At 34.1% G+C, this 18,754-nt stretch overlaps 1 protein-coding gene across 2 annotated transcripts in view; it reads right to left on the bottom strand.

Moving 5' to 3' along the window:
* SEMA3D (semaphorin 3D) overlaps positions 1-18,754 on the bottom strand; it is a 194,846-nt gene that overhangs the window by 153,432 nt on the left and 22,660 nt on the right. For both annotated transcript variants that reach the window (XM_010344898.3, XM_074379343.1), the window contains exon 2: positions 9,197-9,328. The gene's annotated coding sequence lies outside the window, so the exon portion shown is untranslated. The remainder of the gene's footprint in view (positions 1-9,196; positions 9,329-18,754) is intronic.

Genomic DNA, 18,754 nt, shown 5'->3' on the forward strand with positions numbered 1-18,754 from the left:
GGTATAGCCTACTACACACCTAGACTATATGGTATAACCTATTGCTCCCAGGAAACAAATCTGTACAGCATGTTACTGTGCTGAACACTGTAAGCAATGTAACACAATGGGAAGTATTTATGTATTTAAACTTATCTAAACATAGAACAGATACAAAAAAATAAAATAGCATCATCTTATGGGAACACCATCCTATATGTAGTCTGTCAGTTGATAGAAATGTTGTTATGCAGCACATGACTGTAACATATATGTAATATAATCCAGTTGTATAACATATTCTATTGCTCTCTAGTAAAAATATAATACAAGACATGTAATCTATTTATTTACTTCTTCCTATTTCTAATTTGAGATGGATTTTTGCTCTTGATGCCCAGGCTGGAGTTGCAGTGGCACAATCTCAGCTCACTTCAACCTTTGCTTCCTGGGTTCAAGTGATTCTCCCAAGTAGCTGGGAATACAGCCGTGGCCCACCATGTCCAGCCAATTTTTGTATTTTTAGAGAAATGGGATTTCACCATGTTGGCCAGGATGTAGATCTCTTGACCTTGTGATTCGCCTGCCTTGGCCTCCCAAAGTGCTGGGATTACAGGCATGAGCCACCACACACAGCCTACGGATGCTTAATTTTTATTAGGAATACTTGGTTTGTATTCTGATTTAATAAAACTTACCACAAAAAAAAGAAGATTGAATTTACTAAAGTTTTTTCAAATGAATGTAAAAGTTTTCTGATAACTGAATTGAATATCATTTAGTGAATTTAAACTAATTAAAATAAATAATATAAAAGGTTAATGTAAAGCTAGCTTTGGAACTAAAGCAAGATATAAATATCCTCTTCATCCTCTTCCCCAGAGGTAGAAAATATATTTTATGTGAGACAGAGGGGAAGGATTCCCAGAATAGATGTACATTTTTTGCCTTACGCTTCATATGATAGAAAAATGAACACAGTTTCTACAGCCATCAGGATTTCTGTGGTGATCTTTATCAAGGTTTCTAAGAATTTATACACATATATCCATTTTTTTTCCCTTTGGGAACTGGCCTGCAATATCCAACACTTAAGTCAGCCTAGAGCCCAAAATGAAAGCTGCATTGGTTCTTATCTGCTCTGTTCCCCTTGCCTCTAGTGTGAGGTGTCTGAATAGTGTAAAGCACATAATAATATTTCACAGAATTTGATTAAGATTTATTATAGATTCCTGTTTTAATACCAGCGGATTGACTAAAATTTCAAAGATAGGAGAAATTGCCATTATAAATTAATCTGGCTTTGGTGTCCACTGTATTTAACTAAGGAGAATAAATAAGAGAGAAATCCTTAAGCAGCTGGATGATATACACAATTCTAGCTTCGCTTTCATTTGTGTTATTTGTTTATAAATCATAGAGAAAAAAATAAAATGCTTGAAACCTTATTATAAATGTTTCAGGGGCTCTAAATTAGGAATATAAATGAGAGCATTGCAAAAAATCGAATTCCAAATTTTTAAACTCTTTCTAGATTAATTCCATTCAAGTATGAGAATTATGTTGACAGTATTTTTTTAACCCTTATTTTAATCCAATCTGGCATGATATATGTTACAAAAGTGTGTTCAATTTATTACATAAAACAAAGAAAAATTGAGTGAATGAAGAAGTGAAGTCAAATATGAAGTATAAAGTGACACAGATATGATGGTCTGAATAATGTATCAAAAAGTTCCCTTCAATGCTTTATTGTTTTTTGGGGGGAGTTGAATCCACAGGTGTAAAACTCACAAAAACAGAGGGCTAATTGCACATATAAAGAAAAACCAATTGGTATAAATAGATAATTCAATCTTTCTTATCCAATCAACCTTATATTTGTATGACATCTCATAGTTCTTTAATGAGACACATACACATATGTATGCATATGTGTATTTTTACACATACATACAACCACATTTCACATAGGCTATTAAAAATCCTTAGCCTGGCATGGTGTCTCATGCATGTAATCCAGACTTTCGGAGGTTGAAGCAGGCAGATCACTTGAGGTCAGGAGTTTAAGACCAGCCTGGCTAATATGGTGAAAACCTATCTCTATTAAAAATACCAAAATTAGCTGGAGATGTGGCAGTCACCTGTAACTTCAGCTACTTGGGAGGCTGAGGAAGGAGAATCACTTCAACCCAAGAGAGGAAGGTTGTAGTGAGCTGAGATGGGGCCACTGCAGTCCAACCTGGTTGACAGAGTGAGACTCCATCTTAAAAAAAAAAAAAAATCCTTTACTTAACAATTCTGCATTTAAGATATTATGCAATTATATTGGTAAAAAGTAATGAGTCATATTTTTGAAGGAAAAAAAAAAACTGGCCTAATAGCAGATATCACAGATAAAAGAAATGGAGAAATAAGAAACAAATACCAGTTTTTTTGTTTACAAATATGTATTTCTGGAAAAATGTACAGTAAAATTTCCAGATATGTTTCGATGACAAAGCAGCTGACTCCAGTGAATGGAAGCAGGCTACAAAAGCATGTTGCAGATTTCTGGGGGATACTCAGAGGAATACAAGTTTAATACGAACAAGTCAAGGGAGTAGCTTCAAGAATAGAAAGTCTAAAAGAAAGAATGTTGGTATAGCAATTAAGAGGCAGTAAGTGAACCAGAAAAACACAGCTCATTCCTCCAGAGAATGGGCTCATCTTTCCGTCTACCGCAGGGTCAACATTAGACGGTCGCAGTTCCAGTCACAGAAGTAGAATTTTCTGTCCATATTTCTAAGGATCCCTATTTCTAACTATCTGTAAATATATCTCTATCTATAGGCCTGCTGTTAGCCACCTGGCAAGAAAGCAATTTAGGCCGGGCGCGGTGGCTCAGCCTGTAATCCCAGCACTTTGGGAGGCCGAGGCGGGTGGATCACGAGGTCAAGAGATCGAGACCATCCCGGTCAACACGGTGAAACCCCGTCTCTACTAAAAATACAAAAAAAAAAATTAGCTGGGCATGGTGGCGCGTGCCTGTAATCCCAGCTACTCATGAGGCAGGAGAATTGCCTGAACCCAGGAGGCGGAGGTTGCGGTGAGCCGAGATCACGCCATTGCACTCCAGCCTGGGGTAACAAGAGCGAAACTCTGTCTCAAAAAGAAAAAAAAAAGAAAGAAAGCAATTTAATACCAGTAATGAAAATACGATGCCTCAATAAATTTAGAAGCAAAATCTTGTGTCAGCAAGTATATTATTCTGATATTTAGATAACAGACTTTCATGAAAATCTTAAAAATCAATTTTTTTCAATTTAAATATGACTTATTTATCCTAATGCTTCAGTGTCCTTGATATTGTTTCACTTATATATCTATCTGCTATATATATAACTCCTATATATATATAACTATATATCTATCTGCTAATTTATTTCACTATATATTGTTTCACTTGATATTGTTTCACTTATATATCTATCTTCTATATCTATCTATCTATATATATAGATATACATAACTATATATCTACCTGCTAATTTGTTGTTTTCTGATCTTGTAGTTATAGATGAAATAACCAGACTCAGCCCTGGACATACGGCATAGGATAAGTACCCTTCCTATTATTTCCAAACAGCCTAATTCATTTGGCCAACTCCATGCTTCATCTCCTTATCAATTTTCAGGAGTCTTTTAGCTGGGAGAGTGCAACCAGTCCCTAACACACCAGCCCCTTCAGCACTAGATTTGGGTTTCATTCTCTCAAACATCTACTGCCTACTAGGTGTAAACAATGTCAACCAATGAACAAAAGTTAAATAAATTATCTCTGCTATGGCCAGAGATCATGATGACCATCTATTTAAAGGTACGGAAACTTTATCAGCAAAGTAGGTTCTAGGAAATGAAGATTAAAAAAATTAACGTGGAAAAAACGAATAAGTAAAAATATGAATTTAAAATCACGAGTGTCAGAAACAGCTACTAAATATCACTATTAATGATGAAAATGAATTAACCCTCCCTGAGATCTGTAAGAAGAATTCTCTGTCATCATTTCTTGTTCTCCTTTTCACTTACAGAATGATTTATGGTTTTGACTATTCATCTTAATATGACTTGTTTTAGTTTTCTATTCTGAGCTTTCAGTGTGGACACTGATGGTGCTCACAGCATATTGAGCAGGAAATGGTTAACATCATCTAGTTTAAGGATTCTCATATTTGAGTTCTTCTAATAATCCAGATAAGATTTCCTCTAAGGTCCTTAGCTGAGAGTAAATACACATTTCTATAAGATACTTGTTTTTAAAAGGAAACAATGTTTATATAGTTAACTGGGTTACTGAAACACAAAAATGAGATAAAATGAAAAATTAGTTCAAATCTCCTTCCTTGGAGCACCCCTGGGTTCATTTGCAGTTAGGGTAGACTCCTGAGAAGATATAGCTCTCCTCTCAGTACAATATATCTAACAAGAACTGTTAAAACAAGCAGCTCTTCTAAATATACTTAGAAACTTTGAAAAAAAAAAAGTTAAATAAGTCTCAGTATTATCAGATAATGTCTGTAATTGCATATGTGTGACCTGTATGTGTGTGTATATGTGTGTGTGTAGATTTTTTTTTTTTTTTTTTTTTTTTTTTGGGTAACAGTGGTATTTAAACATTTACATTGCTTAGTATTTGAGAAAATTTCAGGTCAGTCATAGTATACTTTTAACTGAGTTAAATTGTTTTCGAACTTTAGAAACATTGTCTTCAAATAATATATTATTGTATAACATTTACGATAAAATGAATTAACAGGAAACACAAAATAACATCAAATCTTAAAATGCTATGTCAAAATTTAAAATGTCTTAATAAGACTGATAATATTATTTTCTTAAAAATACAAAACTAAGACTTGGCAGATTGTGGTGGCTCATGCCAGTAATCCCAGCACCTTGGGAGGCCAAGGCAGGGAATCACCTGAGGCCAGGAGTTCAAGACCAGCCTGGCCAACATGGTGAAACCCTGTCTCTACTGAAAAAAAAAAAAAAAACAAATGAAAATACAAAAATTATCCAGGCATGGTGGCACACATCTATAATCCCAGCTATTTGGGAAGCTGAAGGAGGATTGCTTGAACCTGGGAGGCAAAGGCTGCAGTGAGCCAAGATCATGCCACTGCATTTCAGCCTGGGTGACAGAGCAAGACTCTATCTCAAAAAAATCAAAAACGAAAACAAACAAACAAAGCAAAAGTAATACTTGTCTCAAACAATGATAATGGTCCCATATAACATCACTGTAAATGCTAACTCAAATTTTCAAAGTCACAGACTTTATGATACTATCAATCCTGAGAAATATTTGCACACTGGAGTGAGGAAAAAAACAGAAAACAATGAGATTAAAGAAGATATTGAGATATTTTATAGTCACTTTATAGTACTTCCATTCACTTCCACTCTGTCAGAGGCTTTTGGATTTCTGAATTCAGAGGTTGTTATTAGCCTCAAATAGTCTAAAACTGTGATTCCAAAACTGTGCAAGATACTTTGGAGTAATACAGTGAACTCACCAGGAATGCTGTAAGATATCTTACAATTTCAAGATAAACATGATACTCACTATCTGTTAGACACTGGATTAACTACTAGACAAGGTGTTTTATAATTTCAACATTCAAGGGGGTTACATTTGAGGGGTCATACCTATGTGAAGTTGGGTTCTCAGTAAAGCAAGTATTCCCAAAAGTCCTTGTGGAACAGGTTATAAGGATTTCAGTGTTCATTCTGATTCCAAGGTTTGAGAAGTTGTACAGTGCCTAACATGTACAGTCCCCATTAGTAATTCATACTTAATTTAAGGATATTTAAATTTAAATACAATTTAAAGTATTTTTTTGTTTTAATTTTTGCTGTCAGGACATAAATACTTATTAAGTTGCTTGGCCTTAACTATAATAATCAGAATTCTTGGCATTTGTTTGTTGGCCTAGAGGTGTCATAAATATATGTATATGTATATGTATATGTATATATATATATATATATATATATATATATATATATATATGTATATACTCAGCTGTTAGGGTACTGAGAACGGAAAATCTTGGAAAGATATTTCTGTTCTAAATACTTTTCTAGAGAATTATATATCCCTGTAAATAGAATCACTTCCCAAATGAAACCTGAAACCTAAAGGAGAATTTGTGTATGCAATGTATTAATCAATTTACGTTTTACGTCTTAATGTTTATTTTATTTCCTTTACTGTTCAGTATATTCCAGCTTTTGCTACATTTTTAGCCAGAAGATTATAGTCACTGCAGCTTTTCTATGTTTTGGTTCTCTGAGCTTATGTATAAGTTAATCAGGTAGGTAAGGCCTGGCATAACAATGTCCTTATTGTGATGCCACAATTAAGCCTCACTGGAAAGGGTCCAAAGAGACTTTCTTTACATTGACTTCCATGAGTCAATGGTGAATGGTGTTATTTTGTGTTTCCTGTTAATTCCTTTTATTGTAAATGTTAGATAAACAAAATAATATTTTAAAACAATGTTTCTAAAGTTCTAAGACAATTTAACTCAGTTAAAGGCTTAACCCACCAAAAGCTTAATGTCACCTGAAAGTTTCTCAAATACTAAGCAATATAAATGTTTAAATAGCACTGTTGCCTACAATAAAGAAACATCTACACACACACACACACACGCACACACACACACACACACCCCATACACCTATATAATTAGAGACATTATATTACTGAGAGTGAAAGTCAAGTAAAGCTATGTACAAAAAATTGCTGCGAAAACCCTATGTAAAACTGAATAGACAAAGTGTCACTCAGGAAGATGGTTTGTTTTCTCACTCCTTAATCTGGGCTTGTATAGTCTGTCCTCTTTTCTTTCATTCTTCACTTTGGAAATCTTCAAAATAAACCAGGTAAAAAGCTCCAAGTTTATACACATATAGATGATTTCTAGAATTTTTTCTGACCCCAAATTAAAACAAAGCAAACAAGCAAACAAAAACAACATGATACTCTTAACAAACAGTAACAGATTATTTTCAAAATCTGTTCCAGAAAGTATACAGTTCTTAACCAGAACTAAAAATTATACAATATTTATTTCTATATTGGTCAAAATTGAGCATCATAGTTGATGTGTCTATGTATGAATGTGTGTGTGTGTGTATGCATGCACGTACACACACGTGATGATCAAGGTATGCAATTCTCAATTTATTATAGTGTATTTAGTACTATCTCTTTTATATTGTCAAAGCATCTTGTATCAGTGCAGCTTTTTATGTTAATATTTTCTGTTTAGTTCATCACATTGACCTGAAGGTTCTAGACAAACTTAAGCTGTTTTATTAGGATAAAATTTTAAATTCCTATTTATAATTTCCAAATTTTAGATTGTCTGTAAAAAGAATAAAAGTTTTTTTGACCTTATTTTGATCAAAATAATGAAAAAGTCCACAAAACTTTTTTGCAAATAACATCTCTTACAAGTTTATTATATACCTTGAAATGCTTTCTTTGTTTTCTAATTATAAAAGGGTTCATTATCTTATAGCTTCTATTGCTGGATATATGAAACAGACTTTTAAAAAAATTTCATAATCATTGATTTCATAACCACTTTACAGTTTTGTCTGCCTTTGATTTGTTAATCATGTATTGTGACTTCAGTCTCTTCCTTGTTTTGTATTTATGTTTTACTGTATACCTATACTTACTTGTAGGGCAATATTTGTTTGTTCAGAGTAAGTGTTCTTTAATCTTTGGTTTTGATTATTTCAAGCACCTGTTAGACAAATTTCACTGTAATGTGTAAATAAGAAATGACTGAATTTCTTCTTACTGATTGTTAGAATAAGCCAAATATGCATGTACAAGAATCGTTGTCAGCCATAAGCAAATAAAAGATGTATCAATATTTACAATTAAATTAGATCTCAGATCACCAAATTAAATTATACAGTAGTCAAAAGACATTATTGTTCTTGCCTTAGAATTAATAGCTTATAATTTGAGGACAACACTATGTCTGATTTGTGGAAGAAGACAAGTTAGCTATGATGAAAGTGATATCAGGCTAAGTAAGTGCCTGAAATGTTAATCACAATCTTACAGAAAAAGAAAAATGAGAGCAATTAATTATGCCTGTCAAACAATGAAATAACTCAACATTATCAGAGTGTATGGTGCTGATTTTTGGTATAGTAATAACTCCATAATAATAGAGTATTGCCAAGATTACATACCAACAGTGTGTCTTCAAACATAGATTAATAATCTCATCAAAATAATTTCTATTCAAAGAGTACATTTTAAAAAACAAATACAAACATGTATCAGGATTATAAACTGATAAATTACTTGATGCTTACATCATGTATTTTATTATTCCACACAACAAATAAAATAGTAGAAGAGACTACTATGGTTATTAATCTTTAGCTGTGTAGCTAAAGCAAAGTAGGTACTGGTAGAAGTCTAAGCCAAGTCTAGCAGCCTAAAAACGTGGGACACTGTGCCATGTTCAAATCAAACAATCACAAGAAGGTTATGCCTGCTAATTCTGAGAGAGGTAAATAACTCTTTTCAGGTGTTTTCTAATCCAGTGGCAATATTATAATGTATAGTCATCCCTTGATACACACCAAAGATTGGTTCCTGGATCTCTGCCATTCCCATATGCCAACATCTGCAATATTCTCCCAGTCCTCCCTGCAGAACCCTCCTATACAAAAAGAATTCCTTCAGTATAAGCAGGTTTTGCATCCTGAGATTATTGTATCTGTTTGTTTAAAAAAAAATTCTTAATATAAATGAACCTGCCCAGTTTAAATTCATGTTGTTAAAGGGTCAACTGTATATAACTAACAGGACTCAAAACATTACAATTACTTTACCCTATATTTGTTTCAAGAATCATTAAGTTTATACAGCATATATCCGAACATTATTTAAATTCCAAGGTCTTGGAGTGATCATGTCTAGAAATATCACTGTATGTAGCATGGGCATAGATTATCCAAAGTTTGCCTTAACAAACTGTCATGTAGAGTGCTTCCTCTCCAATCACATCAGCCCAAGGAAAGTGTATTCGAGTTCTTCAGAGAAACAGAATAGGAGAATCTATCTATCTATCTATCTATCTATCTATCTATCTATCTATCTATCTATCGAGGTTTGTTTAAGAAATTGGCTTACCTAATTATTGAGGCTGATGATTGTCAAGATCTGCGGCTGGCAAGGTGAAGATCTGGAAGAACCAACAGTGTTTATTTCAAAGCCTGGGAACCAGGACAGCAGATGTTATAGTTCAAGTCCAAGTGTGAAGGCCTGAGAAACAAGAGCAATAATACTATAGTTCCAGTACAAACACCTTTGGGTTCCAGAACCAGAAAGGGCAGATATTTCAGCTCAAGTCCAAAGGCAGAAAAATAAATGATATTCCAACTCAAGGTACTCAGGCAGGAGGAAGTTCCCTCCCACTTACGGGAGTGTGAAATTTTCTGTTCTATTAGGTCTTCAACTGATTGGATGAGACCCACCAACGTGAGAGACGGCAATCTGCTTTACTCAGTCTACCAATTCACATGTTGATCATATCCAGAAATATCTTGTCAGACAAATCCATAATAATATTTGCCTAAATATCTGAGCACCCTGTGGCCCAGTCAAGTGGACACACAGAATCAACCATCACAGAAACCCTTATCTGCTTCTTACTGTTGACAGTGCCTTAGTGCTTGCTTCTGCTTGCCTAACCTCCAAGCCATCATATTTTCCTGTGACTGCTAAACTGATGAATGTTCAGACACTACAGAGAATTCCCAAGTTTCAAACATTCCCCATGCCCAGTTTTCTCAGGGCTGGCTAGGACATACATTCATCAAAGCTCAGTTATTTATAACTCTTAGTGATTGATAACACTTACCTTTCAATAGAAACCTAATTTTATATTTTTAGAAAGATGGAACAAACATGGAAATTCCCATGGAAGGGAGCCTCAGGTAAATGGACAGGGAAGCACTTGGTATCCCATCAAATGTCACACAAATCCTATCACGTGGGGGGTCTGCCACTTTTTCTATGTCAAGGCTGACCAGACATTTACTTATTAACACCTTGGAAATGAACATGTATGAAATGCACTTGCACAGTTTGTGACTTTTATTGCAAATGAAGTAATGGTCAGGATGGCAACAATTTGAAATACAGTAGAACAGATTGTTTGCTTGTTTATAGGAAACTAGAAGGGAAGTATAAAGTGCATTTTGTAAATGTACCAGAGAGAACCATAAAGCTGAATAAGCGCATTGACTAAAATACAACACAAGGTGATAAGTCTAGGTTGACTCTAAATAATAGACAGCCATAAAAGATAATTAGGTTAGCTTTGAACACATAATCTAGAGAAAAGAGTAAAACCTTTTTACAAAAAAATGCATAAATCTGAAAAGAATTTAGCTAAACTTAGATATTATTATTTTTAAAGGTACTAATTTTAAGATAAAGCATAAAATTGTGTCATGCTATTTTTGACATCTCCGTATTTTTCAAATTGATTGATTTAAAATAATGTAATCATCTTGATTAGCAAAGATTTTTAAAACATTTTATTATAAAAGTTTTCACACATACAAAAAAGTTGAAGTATACAGAAAGCATCTGTACACTCACACTTGGATTCTACAATCAATATTTTTTGATATTTTCTTTATTATCACATTAAACATTCCAGCCAATCCTCCTGACTTAAAAAAATAGTTTCTCAAAGCAGGACAATGATATCCATATACGTTACCACTAAACACTCTAGCAGAATAAAAATACTTGTATTTTCTCTTATAATTTAAATGTATATATTGCTAAGAGATAAATATAATTAATAAAATAGATGTCTTACTGTGCACTAAATCTCTTGGATGCTAGTTACTTATCCATTAGATCTTAGTTCTTAGGAGGCTATCATCACAATTTTAATGTACCCAATGGATGAATTATTTTGTTTTCCACAGGTTCATATAAAACCCCTTATAACACTTAGTCATATCAAAGCTTAATGTATTTCCAACAGGAGTGTAACATGCAAAAGAACACAAATCTTAAATAGTAGACAAATCTAGGAATAGGCCCAGTTGATATTGTTAATTAAAGACATTTTGCGAATGATTCACTTATACATTTAGGTACTACAAAACAAACCCATTACTTCAAAAAGTATAAAATAAGCAATAGTTTATTTACCTTTTAGAGATGTCATACCTACATATAACAATGCTTTATTTTAGTTATATATTTATTTCTAATGGATGTTAGCTTTTCAACAGAATACAAATTATAAAATGTCTAATATTGCCAGAGATAATCTTTGCACTTACTATAGGGCAGCAAGTAATCAGCCCTTGAAATTTCATTAAGTTCTGGCACCTCAATCAACAACATTAAATGCCAAGCTCTTGAAAATATAAATGAACCATTTGGCTTACGTCATGCTTATTCAATCTCCTTTATTTTAACTGATGTGCTTTTAAGTCCAAATGTGCACGGGCTTATCAAATTATTTTTATTTTTCTTCTGACAATTGTTAGCTTTTATCACCTATTTGTTACATATATGTGTGTGTGTGTGTGTATATATATATATACTTATTAGCTTAGAAATGTAGACAAAATAAGCTTTTAATTTTTATTGCATTATGCTGTAACATAAATGATTTTTTTGTGTGTGTGACAGTCTTGCTCTGTCACCCAGGCTGGAGTGCCATGGTGCATTCTCAGCATATTGCAACTTCCCTCTCCTGGGTTCAAGTGATTCTCCTGCCTCAGCCTCCTGGGTAGCTGGAACTACAGGTGCATGCCACCACATCCGGTTATTTTTTGTATTTTTAATAGAGGCAGGGTTTCACCGTGTTGGCTAGGATGGTCTGGATCTCCTGACCTCGTGATCCACCACCTTGGCCTCCCAAAGTTCTGGGAGTACAAGCATGAGCCACCATGCCTGGCCATAAGTGATTCTTAAGATCATAAAGCAATCTCCAACTTTAATGTATTCATAGAATTCTAGAGCTTGATTCTTCCAACTTAAAGGAATAATTGAAATTTCCAGAGTATAAAGTTATAAAAATCACATTTCAGAAAATTAATACCTCTTTAAGGCCTATGGTCTTAACTACATTTTAATTCAGCATTAAGAATTCATACTAATTTATGAGCAAACTTCATCCCTTATGAGTTGTTTACATTTTTCACCAAAGTTGTCACCTATAAGCCATTTATATTAATGAAGTATAGAGAACACACACAGAAAGAGAGCTGGCAAAGATTTTAAAGTAACTTTTTAATAGGTTCTTTATGAAATAAATCAACGTGTTTACCAAAAACACCACAAAAATATTATTAGCATAACAGACGGGAAGAAGAAAATAGTTATATCATGCAAATATCTTATAACCTATAGACACTTTATGGAAATTTCCACCAGAAAAAAAACAACAACACAAAAAGTAATGGTTCTAAACATGCTTTGTTTGGAATAATGATGCCATTAACACTTGGCACTACAGTGCCCACATGGAAGTATGCTTGTATAATGGTTTACTTTACTCTTTATAGAGATAAACACAGTAGGTCACTGTGCAAAGAGGCTGACATGCTTCAGGAATAAATGGCACTTTGAAATATAGAAGGTCTCACTGTTTCTGGCACAAGCCTACCTTTTTAGTCTGTTTTTTTTTTTTTTTTAAAAAAAACAGATCTAGGGTTTGATTGTATTTATTATTTTCATAACTATATAATTTCATCACTTTTAAGCTTAGATGAACAAAGAAAATCAATAAGAATGTAGCAGTAAATAAATAATGTTAACAATATCAAATAAGGTAACAATTTTGACATCGACGTTAAAATATTGGCATAGTATAATAAAAATAACTTGTATGAAATATTCTGGTTATTTTCAAAATATTAACCCAAAGATTTTTGTTTCTCCAAGTGAGACTAAGTTCCTGAAAAGATACTTTTATAGGTTAACACTTTAGTATGCTTAAACAGCTCCCCTCTGTACATTGTATATGCCTTTTCTCCATAATTTGACCCTTACCCATACTCTTTGTATACTGTCTGAAATGTGTTCACTATAATACTCTGATGCCTGAGTTTTTTGCACCATGTCTCAATATAATCTTATATTTCCTTTGTTACTTGAATTTTGCAAGGCTTATAAGTAAATAAAGTACATCAGTTTGTGCTGTACATACATCAACGTTGTCTGGGAAGAACAAAGCAAAACAAAGCAAGCCAACAAAGACTCTGCTGGGTAGAGATGTGGCTCCTCTCCACAACAACACCCAGTAGTCCTCAGGTTTTCACTTCAGTCACCCAAAGCACACTGATTTGTACCATCAGAAATTTTCTGTTCTCCTAAGATCAGAAACTCAAAATTTCTAGCCCTTTCCACAAATTCCTCATTGTAACTTAATTCTCCCCTTCTCACCAACTGTGTGTATAGTGTGCCTGCTTTGTTAACCATATCAATTCTCTTTACCATCACCTCAGCTACTGGTAGGACCCAATACCTTCGCCTGTTTTTCCCCCTTACTTATCTTAGACCCTGATATTCACTTATTTTGAAAATGACTGGCTACACTTTCAGCTAAAATTTTATAACTAAGTATAAACACAAAAATCAACTGGCAGTGAGGGTGGAACGGGCTGTTAAATTGCAGTTTCCAGGCCAAATATTTAATGGCAGCAAGTCACAGAGGGGTGATAAGGAATCTGAATTAATCATGAAAACACTCCAGGTGGTAGGACAGAATCTACCACTTTTTAATAGCCATTGACTTTAAAATTGATTCCCAAATCTGTAGTGCCAGACTCAAATTTTCCTCTAGCTCTAGTCTTCATGTGTCTTTATTAGCTAATTCATGAATGATTACATGATTTTCCATCTTCCGTCACTTCCATCCTCTGGTCATATACAAACCACATGTGTACTCTGAAGGTGTTTTGATACAATTGATTTGGTAGGCAATGGGGAGCCATGTGGTTTTTATAAATCAGACAGACAAACTTTTCAAGTGTTCAAGGTTCTTCTCAATATTACCTAAATTTATTATGGCTTTATCTCTAACTAGTTTTCTCATTTGTGAATAAAATGATGTCTTATTCTCACTTAATTACATTGCTGAACTCCACTCCAATTATGGATGAGAACACAGTGACAGAGTGTAAATGATTTGATGTAGCTGCAGAGCTAATAACTTTGACAGCAGGCCATCCAATACCAGTGCTGTATTCTCTCATTCACACTGTCCTGCAGATGGTAGGATTTCAGTAACCATTATGTGACTGGAGGAAGGAAGACAGAAAGACAGGAAAGAAGGAAGCGGAGGAAGTGAAGAAATTAAGAGTGACCAACTAGTGTTCAAGAAACACAAGCCATAATTTCCACAGTAACTACATCAGAGATATCATATCTATCACATCTCTCTACAAACTACATAATTTATGGATAAAACTGAACTGTTATTTTATTACTTATTATTAATTGCAAACAGTAATATTAAAAATATAGCCCAATTCAACTCTGATAAAATTGAGTTTTCAAGCCTAACAGGTTAAGCTACTTATTGATCTGACAAAAACAGAAAGTTAAGACATTATATAAATATAAGGAAATATGTGTATTTTTTTTTACCATGGAAGTGTGAAAGAAATTGATATGGTTAAGAGATAAATACGCATGCAGTCAGAGTGACAGAGATTAATATTAGCAGCAGCACGAAAGTATAGGATTGGGAAGATACTGAATCTGATCAAGATACAGAAAAAAAGAAAGATGGCGATAAACACATGACTAATATCTGACTGAGGCAGAATGAGTAAAATAAAAACTATAAAGAACAAGACAGATAGAGTCATAGTGAAAGAGAGAGAGAGAAACTGGAACCGAGATTTCCATGATGGAAAAAGAATTAGCCAGAAGGCAGCTGTAGGAGAATGGGGGTGATGCGGTGTGTTTGACTCTCTGCCTGTAGAGACAGGCACCATCACTCTAATGAGAACCTTGGGGAACAAGAAAACATCACAGCAGCACAGGAAGTAATGGGATCCTCCTAAACAGGAATGGTGGGATTCCTGGTGTTCAGACCCAGGCACCTCATTATCCAGAAGGTACAGGGAAGCTGGAAGGAGTTCAGAGACACGATGGGAAAATGATTAAGATGCAAGGAAAGATGATTTCTGATGGAAGATTAAAGCAGTAAAGAAGCACGACTTGGATGAGCAACAAGTTGATGGGCAACGTATCTATCTACCAACAAGCAAAAGATACAAAAACTCTGGGTGAAAGAAAGTATTATTTAATTTGGTACTAGGAGAAGAGGTTAATAAAGAATAGCTGTAATAAAGCAGAAAAAAAATCAACCCTAAAATTAGGAAGTGAAATATAAAAATGCAAGCAATGACGACTTGCAGGTTTGGAGGAGGGAGATGGATAACACTAGTCAGACAATATGAATAAAACACGGGCAACTTGACCACACAGATGGTTTATGATTCTGGACAACACCACAATCAACATAAAATAAATATTGGAATTATATTAGTAATTTAAACTCCATTTTCAAAGGGACTAAATATTTTAGTTTTATCTTCCATGTTTTGTTGTTATACTAGTCTTCGCCTGAAATGGTAAATTAATTCAGCAGTTTCTAGAAGAGAACTAAATAAAATGGAATAATTGGTCCTTATAATATGGTTTTTATAGTGATTCTTTGTGTTGGTTTGCCAATTAATATCATAAAATATTAAAATGTAAATGAATAATGAATAAGTATACAGAGATTAAATAGAAAATATTAAAATGTAATGAATCAGTCATATAATTAGCAATGGGGAAAATATAAAATACATAAATAACATATAGTTAGATAGGAAAATAAATCCAAAATATTTTATGATTTGTTATCATAAAATTGTTTCTCTCCCCTGCTGTAACTTTGCGGGTATGAGAAATCCAGGCACCCATGGCCTCTGGAGGGCCAAAGAAGACAGAGCTGGAACTGAGGATGGTTGCAGGTTGAGTAGACAGGCAGAGGTACAGGAAGCAGGAAGGGAGAAGACAATTATCATTCATGTAGGAGTGAGATGGCTCTTCACAGAAGGAAGCAAAGAATTCTTAGGTAGGGCTTATTTATCCATAATAACACATGCTGTTGCATGTACCTATAGGCCAATCTGTGTTTTTTTCTCTATGAATCACTCTGTAATCTCTGTAACACCCATCATACGAAGAAACTGAACTACCCACACAGGTATTATTTTTGGATTACGATATTTGAGTTAGCAAAACAGGTATGTTACACACCATCTCACAACTTAAATATTCACAGTGCTGCATAAAAATATTTTTATTTAAACTCAAAGTGTAGATGTCTGTATTTTAAGAAACATCTGATGCACAATCGAAAACTCTGAATAAATGAAATTCTCACTCTAGTCAGATTGTCCATTTGTTTTCATTTTATACCTGTGCTTGTCTGACAAACACCCATCTTTGTGCTTTGAGAGTAAATATAACAATAATCTGTACCTCTTTTGTAGCTGTTCCCAATTTGTAAAACGTGTGTGTGTTTTTTTTTAAAAATCTCATTTGAATTTCAACTTTGGAGTTAGATATTGCTCATCTTCTGTTTCACAAATAACAAAGCAAGAATCAGAGGGGTTACCGAGCAGCTAAAGTCAAGTAGAAAATGACTAACAGTAGCAAAGACCTGTATCCTCCAACTGCCCAAATTGGTTGGGCAGTTGGAGGATGTGTTTTCTGCATTTCCTGTGTGATTTATGTACGAAGTTATAGCACCAGTGTGTATTTCCTGTACACCAGGATGTATTTTCTGCATCTCCTGTGTGATTTATGTACTAAGTTACAGCACCAGTAAACACGGAGTTGATGAAACAGTGATTATTGCATAAGACCACACCTTTATCATGAGTTTCTTGGGAATCATAGAAAGTGCAATTATTGGCTTGGCACAGTGGCTCACGGGAGGTTGCAGTAAGCCAAGATCATGCCACTGCACTCCAGCCTGAGCGACAGAGCGAGACTCCATCTCAAAACCAACCAAACAACAACAACAACAACAACAAAAAACCCAGAAAGACAAAAAAAGGTGCAATTATAAAAGAAAAATGAAAGAAACAGGTGAAGTAGATCAGGTAAAAATCAATAATAACAAAAGTTATTTGCTTAAGTTTCCAGAATGTGTAGCTATTTATTGTCACAGAATAACCTTTGTTTTCAAAGAATGACAACTCATGCCACAGTGAAAAAAGCCAGAAATTTCAGGTAGATGTAAGCATTCTGACCAAAAGGACACTCTAAAGATAATCAGTGGACTGGAGCAGTAAATGGAAGGAGGGATAATAGGGGAGAGGTGTCCTGGGAGGGTAAGGAAAACCTGAGGAAGAATGTGGAAAAAGAGTGGAAGCTCTGATGAGTTTCCAGAAGCTAAAAACAAGCATATGCGCAAAAAGAAGCTTGGCAACATCTTCCCAAATGCACCAAGGAGCAATCTGCAGAACAGAAGGTTCCAGTAGCTGAGAGGAAATACACTTAGCAGAGGCAAACATCATCTTGGAACTGACTGAAAGGAAAATAACATTTAAAATGTTCAGACTCCTTGGAAAACAGAAGTAAAGGAACTGAGTCAGCGATTGAATGTCATAAGGCAGAGGTTTGGAGGCCAAGGACATCCAAAGAGGTGAGCTAACGAGAAGGAAAGAAAGGATGTGAAGTAAGGATATAAAAGAAGTATACATAAATATAAAATATATAGTAAGATTAGAAAGAAAAACAGAATAGAAAGAAAATTTAAAAAGGCACTTTGAAAGTGTCCTCTCCATGAAAGTGAGCTAATGCTTATGCAGCAGTGAAGAGCTTAAACTCTAAAATCAAACTGCCTGGGTCCACATTCTACCTTCACAGCTTAGTATGAGGAAATTGGGGCAAGTTATTTAATTGTCCTACGCCTCAGTTTCTTCACTTGTAAAAAGCAGAAAATTATAACACTCACCACAGAATAAATCAAGCTAATTCAGTAAGAAAATTATTAGAAAGCAAAGAATACAGTGTTTGTCACCAGAGTGAATAGCAAAATTTTTGTTTTGCTATTACAGTTTTTTTCTTTTTAATTTCCAAAGTCATGACAAGATTTATAATACTTCAAAGATCAGAAATGGGGTCTGGAAAAAAAGGCTATAAAATGATCAGCATGATGTAAAAATAAGAAAAAACGAATCAACTGTCCAACAGAAAGGAAAAAAAGGACAGTAGGAAAGAATTAGGCAATTTAAAGATGCACTTTTAAAGTAATAAATAAAGTAAAAGATGTTACTTAAAATGTTTCTGATCCAAGACAATTTACGATGAAAAATGTAAATTCATGGAAAACGGGCAAAGAATCCCGTTACTTCTGAAAGACCCAATTCAGAAATCCAGCTTCAATCATTTAAAGTGACTCCCTTCTTCTCATTCCCAGAATTGCTTTCAACCAGCCAAATGTTTCAATCCTGATTCAAGTAAATAACCAAGCATTTCATATCTGAATGATTTTCAAAAACGGGAAAAGTAATTTTTGCCAGTCTTTCAAATATAGCTTAAACCGAGTAAAATTAGAGACCCCCATTCTAACAAGAAAAGCTTCAATTTTCATAAGTTATAAATTTTTATTTTGTGAATGGAAACATCAATAACATT

This window comes from Saimiri boliviensis, chromosome 10, assembly GCF_048565385.1.
Source record: "Saimiri boliviensis isolate mSaiBol1 chromosome 10, mSaiBol1.pri, whole genome shotgun sequence".
Taxonomy (NCBI): Eukaryota; Metazoa; Chordata; class Mammalia; order Primates; family Cebidae; genus Saimiri; species Saimiri boliviensis.